The sequence below is a fragment of the Oryctolagus cuniculus genome, chromosome 3, assembly GCF_051225735.1.
Source record: "Oryctolagus cuniculus isolate XC-2025 breed Fujian yellow rabbit chromosome 3, ASM5122573v1, whole genome shotgun sequence".
NCBI classification, from domain to species: domain Eukaryota; kingdom Metazoa; phylum Chordata; class Mammalia; order Lagomorpha; family Leporidae; genus Oryctolagus; species Oryctolagus cuniculus.
The window spans coordinates 159,960,720-159,971,208 of record NC_142869.1 but is presented as its reverse complement, the minus strand read 5'-3'; the positions used below and the strand labels follow the sequence as shown (position 1 = coordinate 159,971,208).

The following is a 10,489-nucleotide window of genomic DNA, read 5'->3' as shown; positions in this document are numbered from 1 at the left end:
GACTTTTGGGATGTTTATTTTGTAACCTGCAACTTTACTGAATTAGTTTATCAGTTCTAACAGCTTTTTTGGTAGAGTACATAGGTTTCTCCATGAACAGCATCATGTCATCTGCAAGCATGAACATTTTGACTTCCTCTTTTCCTATTTTGATGTTTATCCTCCCTAATTATTCTTGCTAATACTTCTAGCACTATATTGAGTAAGAGTCTTGAAACTGGACATCCTGGGGCCAGTGCTGTGGCATAGAAAGTTAAGCCTCCAGCATCCCATCTGGGTTTCAGTTCAAGTTCTGGCTGCTCCACTTCCAATCCAGCTTCCTGCTAATGTGCTTTGGAATGCAGCAGAAAAAGGCCCAAGTATGTGGGAGACCTGGAAGAAGCTCCTGGCTCCTGGTCGTTGTGGCCATTTGGAGAGTGAAACAGTAGATAGAAGACCTCTCTCCATCTCTTCCTGTCTCTCTCCCTCTGTAACTCTGCTTTTCAAATAAATAAATAAATAAATCTGAAAAAACTAAAAATAAAATAGGATCCAACAGAGAAAATGAAGATGTAACTAAAACCTAGGATAGTCCAATAAAGAAATGTTTTAACAGTTAAGAGACTTTTTTTTAATGTTTCAGTAGAGGGCAGGTTTGTTTGTAATACATGAGGTTCTATATGCTCTCCAAAAGACTGTATATCAGAGTAAGTAGGGAAGTAAAACAAATATTGTATAAAGTCAGGTACATGCTGTCACGTACCTGGGAAAACAAACACTAGAGCTGATATACAAACTGGGGTATGATTTTTAAAAAGTGTTCTTATAAAAATATATCATACGAGGTAGTTACTCCAAAATAATAAAATGACCATTAGCAAAAAGTAATTTGGAGAAGAATTTAAATCTAGCTATTGCATAGTCACTATTTCTTAGAGCCTATCTTCCTTCTTTGCCCATGATAGCTAAATGAATATGTGTTTCCTGTATGATGCTTACATCACTAGCACCATCACCAACAGCCAATGATATACATTTCAAAGGAGATTTTTATCAGTCTTAATACCGTGGCTTTTTGCCATCATGCCTTGTGACAGCATGATACAGCTGAACAATTTCTGCAAACTTCCATAAACAGTTTGTCGTTTCTTGAGTGCAAGAGACAGGCTGGTTCCCTCCACTGCAAACCCATGCGGAATCACATGATCCTCTGTAGTTCTGCCAAACTGCCTCAGTTGGTCAGCACATTCACCATCTGGTTTTTGATTTATGTGTTCAAGGATGTTGATGGTTTTATGAAAATGTCCACCTGATAAACTCAGCGGTAACAGGTGTTTCATGTTTATCTCCAGTAAGTATGTAAACTCTGATGCCAGCCATTTTCAATGCTTCAATAGCTTCTCGACCTTTACCCTGTAGTCTGTCTTCCACTGCTGTAGCTTCAAGTAATATTAGTCTTTCTATATAAACTGGAAGACATCTGTCATTTTCTCTTCCTATTGCAGCAGGGCAGTCCTGACTTAAAACAGACATTTATCTATCACATCTTATTCTTTTGATATAAATTGTCTATAGGCTACAGAGTCCTTAGCCCATTCAAATCAAGTTCATCTACATTAATTCTTGTTTTCTCCATTTCTCCAACTATACATTTGAGGACAATAGATGACTTAGTTCCTTTAGCAAATAAAAAATTCTCACACAAAGGGCTGAAAAATTACACTCATTCTCCTATGACCTGGATCAAATTGCATAAAATGAAGCTTTAAGTGTTTTAACTTCCATAGTTTCTTCAGAATTGCAAATAAACAAAATACCTTTTCATGCAGCAGTTTCTGTTAGGACTTGTTCATCTGGTGAAGATGCATAGTATTCCAACTGGAAGAGACCAGTTTGGATTACCAAGGACCTCCTAATTTGTACAGTTTGACAGAGACTGATTGCTTTAAAGAAGAGATGGTGCTCTTTAATTCATTTTTTAGGACTGGTCCTAAAAGAGGAACTGAATGTAAGTGGGATAAATTGTTAATATGGATAAACTACTAAACTAATAAATTTCATTCTGAAGAGTCTGGTATGGGTTCTTCAGGTTCAAGTCTACCATTGATTTCTTGGTATTTTATGCCATTAATTGAACATTCTCAAAATTGCATCTCATTTTTTTGTCAGTGTATCCGTTTTGTCTGTAAACCCATATTCCACTTGTCCAAGCTCTTCTTTCAGATCAGAAACATTGACCTGAGGCCAGCGTCGCAGCTCACCAGGCTAATCCTCCACCTGCAGTGCTGGCACACCGGGTTCTAGTCCCAGTCAGGGCACCAGTTCCGTCCCAGTTGCTCCTCTTCTAGTCCAGCTAGCTCTCTGCTGTGGCCCGGGAAGGCAGTGGAGGATGGCTCAAGTGCTTGGGCCCTGCACCCGCATGGGAGACCAGATCGGTACAGTGCACCAGCCGTGATGGCCCTTTACGGGATGAACCAACAGAAGGAAGACCTTTCTCTCTGTCTCTCTCTCTCTCTCTCACTGTCTAGCTCTGCCTGTCAAAAAAAAAAAAAAAAGAAAGAAAGAAAGAAAAAACAAGAAAAAGAAATATTGACTTGAGACTTCTTATATGATTTTTCATTATAACTATCAAGATTCCAGACAATAAAAAATAATCTAAAATAATTTCTGTATTTCACCTCATGTATAATGAAACTAGAATGATGAAATTGTAAATACCAAAGATGCAAGAAAGTCTGAAATAAATCTGACTCTTACTATAATTCTTTTGTTGATTTGTTGTTGCTGTCATTGTTGTTGTTTTCGCCATGGTTTATTCCATTTTCCAGACTACTTGCAAATTTCAAGATAGTATTGATGAAATAAGGATTATTATGGGCCGGCGTCGTGGCTCACTTGGTTAATCCTCCGCCTGTGCACCAGCATCCCATATGGGTGCCGGATTCTAGTCCTGGTTGCTTCTCTTCCAGTCCAGCTCTCTGCTGTGGCCCGGGAGGGCGGTGGAGGAATGGCCCAAGTTCTTGCACCCGCGTGGGAGACCAGGAAGAAGCACCTGGCTCCTGGCTTCGGATTGGCACAGCGCCGGCAGTGGTGTCCATTTGGGGAGTGAACCAAAAGAAGGAAGACCTTTCTCTCTGTCTCTTTCTCACTGTCTAACTCTACCTGTCAAATAAAAAAAGAAAAAAGAAAAAAAGAAATAAGGATTATTACATAAATAATCAAAACATATTCATTGAGTTTTCTGCTGCAGATCCTTTCTGTGACCTGCTCTTTTAATTTAATGGCATCTTAGTCTCCATTCTGGTGTATGTAGCAACATCGAAAATTACTTTTGTGGTTTTTAATCTAGCTCCACAATGCAAGAGGTTCTCTGGTTCCAGAGGTCTTAGAATTCCTTCCCTTGGTTGGCATATTATCATTTACCCCATAAATCTGTACAGGTCTGCTCTGGTGGCTGGCATTCCACCATAACCAAGAGAGCATTAAAATTGGCAGCTGTTTGTAACACCACTGTTTCTGGAACGAACTGCCACATGTATCTTTAGGTTAGTTTCTCCATCCAAATAGCACTTGCTAGGTGAGGTGAACCATCAAGTCCATCTGTGGACAGAAGCACCAAGTGTGCAGGGAAAATTTACATTTTTGGTTATTTGAACTGTATCACCAGCCTAAATTTTTTTGATATAGTTCATACTAGGTCACCCTTCCACAACATAAATAGAAGCTCCACTTACTCCATTGTCTGAGTTATGTCACAACCAATTTTCATATCCCTGCTTTATGGCGGTTACTATTATCACAAAGAATACTGGAAATCCACTGGTAATTGGGCTGGTAGGCGTATCAATCATACGCTAGACCAAAAACAATTCTGAATTGTTCAAACATGTTTTGGAGCAAAATGCCTCCCAATATAATTAGACAAAATGATCTCTTTATCTATACATTCCTGAGGTGTGCAGAGGTGATTCTGAGGAATCTGTTAGTCACATAAATAGTTCTTATGCCATTTTGATGTGAAGGGTCAAAACCATTTGCTGCTGGACCCAGTGCCACATGTCTCCACCATCACCGTCTGGATACCAGGCTTCCAGAGGACATGAGGATGCAGGTGGAGGCCAACAACCCAGAGCAAGAGCAGGGGTGCCTGTCTGGCTGAAGTTCAGCTCCCACTTGGCTCCCCATGCCAGGTCCCCATCCCTCCCTGCCAGGTCATTGTCATCACATTGGATTCAAGGATTGATGGAAGTTGCCATCCACTTCTTCACTTGAGGGCAACTTGATGTTCACGGAAAGGCATAAGAAGGTGGTCTGTGACTCAGGCATGCACACACATGTATGCATGCACACACACAGAAACCTACACTGTAGTTATTTTTATTTCCAAATCATCATGGTCTGCACATTTGTTTCATGTCCATTATGGGTTGTTCCTGTAGACAGGAACAGTAAACTCATCAGTGTTATAATGGTATGTCAGAACAGCTTCTCACTGGGAGAAATTAAAGAACCTATGATTTACTATGATGACAAGCGTCCATCACAGGTTGTTTATGTCATGACAGGATTAAGTTGGAAAATGTCATAGAAACTGATAAGGAAGAAACATTTAATATCCTTTGGCTTTGTTTTTTGCTGTTTGTGATAGAACACTAAAACCCAAGTGTTATTTCTATGAAAACATTCCTACCAATGGAATGAACCTTTGGCCTACTAAGTCTTTGATTATAATTCCTGTGTCCCAATTCGGAGCACCTGGGTTCAATTCCTAGCTCAAGCTCCCAACTCTAGCTCCCTGCTAACGCATACCCTGGCAGGCAGCAGGCAGATGGCTCAAGTGGTTGGGTCCCTGCCACCCTCACGGGAGACATGGATAAAGATCCTGGCTCCCAGCTTGGACCTGGCCCACGCTCTATCCCTGATGTTAAATGCATTTGAGGAGTGAATCAGTGCATTGGAGGTCTCTTTCTCTCTGCCCATCTCTATTTCTCAAATAAATTAATTAAAAAAAAAAAACTGAAACATTCTTGCTAATGGAAAGAACCTAAGGCTAAATATGCTGAAGCACTATCTCATAGTTTTTGTTCTAAAAATATATGTGTAGTTTTTTTTTTTTTCTCAAAAAAAGGTGGCTTAGAGTTGAAAAGGCAAAACTCTTCTAAAATTTGATCAGCTCTGGTACAGTAGCTTAGTCTTAAAAAAGCAGCAAGGTAAAAGCATGCATTACCGAAACTGTCATAACAGGGTGTGGTTTGGAGCAGAGGAAGCAGGTTAAAGATGTGCTCCTATAAAATGGAATTATCTGGTCCATGTGGTGACTCTCTTTTTTAAAGATTTTTTTATTTATTTGAAAGGCAGAGTTCCAGAGAAAGGAGGTGGGAGGAGAGAGAGAGAAAGAGAGAGAGGTCTTCCATCTGCTGGTTCACAACCAAAATAGCCGCAAAGATCAGGGTTTGATCAAAACTGAAGTTAAGAGCCAGCAGCTTCTTCTGGGTCTTCCACATCGGTGCAGGGGCCCAAGAACTTGGCCATTTCTTGTTGCTTTCTCCCACACATTAGCAGGGAGCTGGATTGGAAGTGGATTAGCTGGATCTCAAACCAATGCTCATGTGAGATGCTGGCATCATCAAGATGATAGCCGGCGCCGCGGCTCACTAGGCTAATCCTCCACCTTGCGGCGTTGGCACACCGGGTTCTAGTCCCGGTCAGGGCGCCGGATTCTGTCCCGGTTGCCCCTCTTCCAGGCCAGCTCTCTGCTGTGGCCAGGGAGTGCAGTGGAGGATGGCCCAAGTACTTGGGCCCTGCACCCCATGGGAGACCAGGAGAAGCACCTGGCTACTGCCTTCGGATCAGCGCGGTGCGCCGGCCACGGCAGCCATTGGAGGGTGAACCAATGGCAAAAGGAAGACCTTTCTCTCTGTCTCTCTCTCTCACTGTCCACTCTGCCTGTAAAAAAAAAAAAATGAGGCTTAAGCTACTACACTACAATGCCAGCACCTTATGTAGTAGCTTTTTTTTTTTAAGGATTTATTTATTTGAAAGTCAAAGTTACACAGAGAAAGGAGAGGCAGAGAGAGAGAGAGAGAGAGAGGTCTTCTATCCGATGGTTCACTCCCAAAAAAGCTGCAACGGCTGGAGCTGTGCCAATCCAAAGCCAGGAGCCGGGAGCTTCCTCCAGGTCTCCCATGCATGTGCAGGGGCCCAAGGACTTGAGCCATCCTCCACTGCTTTCCCAGACCATAGCAGAGAGCTGGATCAGAAGTGGAGCAGCCGGGTCTCAAACTGGCACCCATATAGGATGCCGGCACTTCAGGCCAAGGTGTTAACCAGCTGAGCCACAGCGCCGGCCCCTATGTGGTAACTCAGTGGAGGATGGCCCAGGTGCTTGGGCCCTGTACCCCATGGGAGACCAGGAGAAGCACCTGGCTCCTGGCTCCTGCCATCGGATCAGCGCGGTGCGCCGGCCGCAGCGCGCCGGCCGCAGCGGCCATTGGAGGGTGAACCAACGGCAAAGGAAGACCTTTCTCTCTGTCTCTCTCTCTCACTGTCCACTCTGCCTGTCAAAAAATAAAAAATAAAAAATAAATCAATGTTTTGAGACGTGTGATGGAGCAATCGGAAGCTTCCTATTTAGCCACCTGATGCCTTCAAAGATGAATTCCTTACTAAATGCCTTCATTTAGCAAATTGCTTTTAAAATTTCAAATCCATCAACATCTTTGGAATGCTAGAAAGTTTCTTTTGCAAATAAAGCTCATTGGACCCTTTGTAACCAAACGAAAGACCGGTGGTGCTTAGTCAAACATCTCAGAGATTCACTGTCTTAGAGAAGGAAATATTTTTATGCTTTCTATGACCCTGCTTGTCCATAGCAAGGTGTCAACTAATGCTAGGGCCTTTCAATGTGTTTTCTCATGAAATGAAAGCAGACTATGAATTTCTCTTTAACAAATTGGTGGTACAGAAATATGCAAGCAAATTGAAACTCAGTATAGCTCTTTTTAAAGTACTTCTGCTCAGACAACCTTAAAATTGAAACATGGATTCTTAATACTCCCTTTGCTGACTTCAACAGCATCCTCTTGCTGAAGATGAAACTCAGTGATGTGAAGCCAGAGAAAATGAAGACATTAATCCAATTCAGAAAGTCTTGAAATATCTTGAAGTTCCCTAATCACAAGTCCATTGTGTCACCTGTGAACAAGAACTAATTCTGTTTTCATAACATATCACTGTGAGCCAGGCAGAGCAGTATATGAGCTGCCTTGTCAAAGGCCATTCTAAACTCTCAGCTTCTCTTTCAAGCCCAGAGAGATGCCTTCTCATTGAAGTGTATATTTTAGCAAAAAAGAGAGTTTATTTTGAATTTTATTTTCATACTTTAGATTTCTTATTTTCCTTTTCCTTGTTTTTTAAATACTACTTGAAATCAATTTTGCACTCAAAATTGATGGAAAAAATATAATTTTTTATAAAAAGTATTTGAGTCAATGTAGTTAAAATAAGTTTCATACATAATTTTGGAAAGAGAAGCTATAGCTTTTACCAGATTCTCAGCCTCTCTATGTTGCCAAAGAGGTTAATAACAGTAGCATTGGAAATGTGGCTTTCTTTTTAAAAAAAAAAATTATTTATTTTACTTGAGTTACACACACACACACACACACACACACAGAGAGAGTTAGTTCTTCCATCTGCTGGTTCACTCCCCAATTGGTCGCAACGGCCAGAGCTGAGCTGATCCAAAGCCCAGGAGCCAGGAGCTTCTTCCAGGTCTCCCATGAGGGTGCAGGGGCCCAAGGGCTTGGGCCGTCTTCTACTCCTTTCCCAGGCCACAGCAGAGAGCTGGATAGGAAGTGGAGCAGCCAGGACACGAATCGGTGCCCATAAGGGATGCCAGCACTGCAGGCAGCAGCTTTACCTGCTGTGCCACAGTGCCAGCCCTGGAAATGTGGCTTTCTTGAGGCAAGGGCCATCTTTGTAACCTGTCTTCTCCCCACAGCACTTAGGAAAGTCACTGCATTTCATACCCAAGCACATTGATCATAACATTCATGATTTCTCATTCCCTGAAAGGCTATTCACCACGAGAGATAGAGTTGGCTGAATGAACAAGAAGATCCACAAATTTCAAATTCAAAAACTGGGTGCAAATCTTTACTCCTTATCAATGGAAGGAAAAAATCTCCTTGTTTAGTATCTTATGAATTGGAGAAGGGGGATATGACAGGAAAGATCTGGAATGAAATATATTTCCTTTGATTGATACCGCAAAAAGTGTATAGAGTATGTTTCTTTCCTTATAGTGTACTTTTACACTAGATTCTTCAAAAAGTTTTTAACAGTTAAAGTAACCTCATCACGATATTGATACTGTGGGCTGATTGTGCCACACTCAAAATTCCTATGTTAAACTTCTAAATCCCAGTACATCAGAATGTGACCTTATATAATTAACCACTCTCTTAGAAGGTACTAGAATGCAATGGGGAACAATATAGACATAGTCACTATCTTTCTGAAGGAGTTCACAATCTGGTTGTCGCATATAATGTCTAACAAGATAGAATACCTGGGGAGGAGCAAGGGTATTACTTTGAAACAGACAATCATAATAAAGTAAGAAATAGCATAGCATGCTAGTAAAGAGATTAGGAGCCAGAACAGAACACTTTGTTCAACTCCTGCTCTATCATTGATTAGCTGTGACCTTGGGAAAGTTACTTAGCTTCACTCTGCTGAACCATATGTTATGTGTAGAATAGTTATACCTTATAGGTTCATTTTAAACATCAAAATAATAATATTGTGAAGCCTTTAAAGCAGTATCCAGCATATAAAAAGTGCTACCAGACTTTCTAAAACTAAAAATAGAAGAAGGTATTGTGGCCAGGTAGATAAGCTGCTCTAAGGGATGCTTACATCCCATATCAGAGTTCCTGAGTTTGAATCCCACCTCTATTTCCAAACCAGTTTCTAACCAGTGTGCACTCTAGGAAGTAACAGATGATGGCTCAAGTGATTGGGTTTCCACCATCCACATTCATATAGAAGAGCTGGATGGATCCCCTGGCTCTCTACTTCCACCCAACCCACTATCAGCCACTGCGGGCACTTGGGAAATAAACCAGCAGGTGGAAGATCTCCCTCCCACTCTCATTCAACCTCTCTCTCTTTCTCTTTCTCTACCCTTCTCTCTCTTGTTACTCCAGCCCCTCTCCCTCACCATCACCCCACCTCCAAATTAAAATGAATAAACTTTTGAAATATAACAATAAATAAGAGATAATAGGAAAGTGCTCGACCTTGGAGGTATGTGTTGTAGATGTGTCCAAGCTAATGTGAAAGATGCCAAGGAGACTTCTTAAAAGACATTGCAATCAGAAGGAGTAGGGTAGCCAAAGCAAGCATGAAAGAAATGGTAATAAAGTGGTTATCTGGAGAGCTGGAACCTAAATTTTTCATTAAAGACAACTAAAAAATATTAAGATAATAAATTATTTAGGGACTAACTTGAAAAAATTTGAACTTTAAAATCCCAGGAAGCTGGAGGTAATGAATGTATAAGTATATACAAATAGCGTGAAATCTATGAACATTGTGGATAAACAGATTAATATACCAAAATACTAAAATTCAGAAGATCTCTTAGATACTTGAAAGATTAAAGTTAGAGCCAATAAAAGGAAGTATTATTACTTCTCTGATTGTAAATTTAGGATGCTAATTTCCCAGTGAAGTAATACAGATTCAAAATAAACCATAAAAAGTGGGTTCTTGAAAAAAATATAAATTATCCTGGAGATACATTCTTACTTCTGAAGCTGATGCCATCTCTCCCTACCCTGAAAAAATACAAAGTGAACAAAAGCAAAAGGGCTCATTCCACAGACAGCAACTCTTCCTATCAAATCTTCTTAGCAGGTTCCAGGAGCTGAATATCACTTTGTGGTTTAGCCAATCCCCATTACCTTCACAGAGATGAATGTTGATGAATGGAATAACTGTTGCCTTTCCAATCAGTGATCTAAAATCAACATCATGTTTTACCTCAGGGCATTATTCCATTTCTGTTAAGTTGAATCTGTGAAACTGCCATGTTTCTAAGTCAAATGTGATGGGAATATCAGTATTTTATTTTCTCTTTTTTAAAATATTAAAGATGAACAACTTTCACATTTTTTAAAAATATTTATTTATTTTTATTTATTTGTTGCAAAAATCAGAGTTACAGAAAGAGACTCCCCAGATGGCCACAATAGCTAGTGCTGAGCCAGGCTGAAGCCAATAGTTTCATCCAGTCCACTATGTGTGTGCTCTAACTCCTGGGAAATTATTCTCCTTATAGGTAACTAAAATGTACCACTATCCATTCTGCCCAGTTCTTTTTACTGCATCTATGCGAAGCAAGTCATATTCCACTTCCACCAGAGAATCCTGGACACTCACACATTCTCCAGTCTTCCCAATTGCATGTCATCATTAAATTTGATTAGCAAGTCTCCTTTTC

General features: G+C 40.7%; 1 pseudogene; it reads right to left on the bottom strand.

The window, feature by feature from the left end:
- Positions 1–482: 482 nt before the first annotated feature.
- LOC127491548 (phospholipid-transporting ATPase IF pseudogene) lies at positions 483–3,514 on the bottom strand (annotated as a pseudogene).
- Between the last annotated feature and the right edge of the window lie 6,975 nt (positions 3,515–10,489).